General features: G+C 49.4%; 1 pseudogene; it reads left to right on the top strand.

Moving 5' to 3' along the window:
* Positions 1-373: 373 nt before the first annotated feature.
* Positions 374-604, top strand: LOC139226093 (U2 spliceosomal RNA; annotated as a pseudogene).
* The last annotated feature ends 1,955 nt before the right edge of the window (positions 605-2,559 follow it).

The following is a 2,559-nucleotide window of genomic DNA, read 5'->3' as shown; positions in this document are numbered from 1 at the left end:
TCAAATGTCCTCCTTCTGTGCTGTATAAGAGCTGGAGCGCCGGGCCCTGGAACATCATGGGCCACCCTGACCTGTGAGAGAACACCACCGCAAGTCGGGAGTATAAAGAGATGGAGCATGCCACTGCGGCTTCCAGTGTGATGACACAAGTGTGCGACGGCTTCGAGGTGGGCAACTGGGTGAGTAAATCACTGTTTCACCTGGTTATATAGAGTATATTCATGACTGAGATAGATAGATTTTTGAACTCCAGGGAAGTCGAGGGATATGGGGATCGAGCAGAAAAGTTAAATTGGGGTCTAAAATCAGCCGTAATCTTCTTGAATGGCGGATCAGGCTCGCAAGGCCATATGGCCTATTCCTACTCCTAATTCTTGTGTCTCGGCCTTTTGGCTAAGATCTGCATAACTAACCTGACCAGCCACCATGACCTCCGGGTGGTTTCTCCCTGGTCAGGAAGGTATATGCTTACATTTTTGTAAACAGGAGGTGGGTGGGATGGCTTGACCCATCCACCTCCACGGAGGTGTGTGGGGGACCTGACCCATCCACCTCCATGGCACGAACCTGGTATTGCAGTACTTCCAGGAACGGTGCAGTGGCTCTAGGCCTTTTGGCTAAGAGCATTGGCGCAGAGTGATCCTTGACTGGTGCAGGGTGACCTCTGGCGTTTGTGACTTGACAAAGAATTGGAAACGATTGGCTACGAATTTATAATAAAAAAAATAAAAAAAACTGGGTGACGTCAGGTGGGTGGGGTGGCTTGACCCATCCACCTCCACGGAGGTGTGTGGGGGACTTGATCCATCCACCTCCATGGCACGAACCTGGTATTGCAGTACTTCCAGGAACGGTGCAGTGGCTCTAGGCCTTTTGGCTAAGAGCATTGGCGCAGAGTGATCCTTGGCGTGTGCAAGGTGACCTCTGGCGTTTTTGATTTGACAAAGAATTGGAAAGATTGGCTACGAATTAAAAAAAAAAACTGGGTGACGTCATCAGGACCTAGGTCGCTGTTTGGAGCATGGGCAGGAACATCGATGGGGCCCTGGTAAAGCAGTGGAGCGGGAAGGTTGTGGCGGACTTGCGACGAGTGATCGGGCCGGAGGTGCGGCTAATGTTTGTAGCGGAGAAGCGGAACGGGATCATGGCGGGTGTGCGCCGAATGTTTTTGTGGCGGAGAAGCGGTGAGGGATCGTGGCGGATGTGCGGTGAATGTTTGTGGTGGCGGAGCGGCGAGAGATCGTGGCGGAGGTGCAGCGAATGAGGGTACGGGGCCCAGAAGAGCTGAGGACCCAGGGGCAGCCTACGGGCCAGCCCACACTGCAATATGTGTGCGCACTAGATGCTTGCAGCAGAGCAGGTCTCCATTCATCCTGGTTAACCCTTGCCACTGGATAAAGGCCTAGCTCTGTCAAGCCTGTGTGGTGGCTGATGTGCATCGGTCACCACATATTAAAAAAAATCCACACACAGGCATCTTCCGCCCCTGGAGTTCAGGACTGGAACATCGGGTCCTTCATTGAAACATCTGTGAACTCATGTGGAAGCAAGTCATCCTCGTTGGAGGGATTGCCTATGATATGACTTGGCAGATCTCCTCCAGTTTGTAACCATTCTTGGTTGATCTGTGACACCATCTTCTGCAAAGATGAAAATGGAACTTTTTAAAGAGAGGGTTCTTCTGAACACACACACACAGATCACACTTACAGATGTTATTGCAGTGCATAAATATACATATATTTAAAAGCCCAAATAAATGTAAGTTTAATGTATTACTTACAGTCACTGCTTGACTGAGGTCCTGCCATTTCTTCTTCAGCTGCGCGCCGGTTCTCGGGGTCATGGACATTCCATTAAACTCTACTGCGACCTGGTCCCAAAGTTTTGCGAGTGCAGATGGTTTAAGCTTATTTTTACCGAAGCTCCCCTTGTTCTCAAGAACTTCCCATCTGCTCGCGATTAAGTCTACCAAGCGCTCAATTTCTTCCGCGAGAAATCTCTTTGTCCTTACGGTTTCCCCTTCTCTGTCCCTGGCCCTTTCGCCTTCTCTGCGCCCTTCCATTGCAACCACCTCGTGAACGAAGCTGTATGTCCTACCTGTGAATTCACCTCTGCCACCCATGGATTCTCAATGGTGGTTCACACATGCTGTTTTTTAATACTTTCTACTGCACATGTGCAAGTGGGTATTTTATTTTATGTTTTTCTTATGCGTATGCGCAACACGCATGCCCAGTGGGTTTAACAAAAAAATTATTATTTTTTGAGTGCAATGCGTATGCGCGATTTGGCGCCCATTTTTTTTTCAGCACATGAGCTGTGGGGTTTCAGCACACATTGGAGGCTCCACCCTGTAGATTCGGATCGGTTAGTGCCAGCACCAGAGGGTGCGCATTTGGTGAGAAAACTCTGCATTTTTATTTTCAGCGCTGAGGGGCCGGAGAAAAATGGGCGTCCAGGTAAGTGAACACTATTTCTCTTCTTTAGGGAAACTTGGGCCCCTAATACCTCCTATGTGCCTCGGTGTCAAATTTAGTTTAGTTACACTCCTGTGAA

The sequence above is a fragment of the Pristiophorus japonicus genome, chromosome 15 (genome assembly GCF_044704955.1).
Source record: "Pristiophorus japonicus isolate sPriJap1 chromosome 15, sPriJap1.hap1, whole genome shotgun sequence".
In the NCBI taxonomy this organism is placed as follows: Eukaryota; Metazoa; Chordata; class Chondrichthyes; family Pristiophoridae; genus Pristiophorus; species Pristiophorus japonicus.
This window is presented reverse-complemented; position numbering and strand designations above follow the sequence as displayed.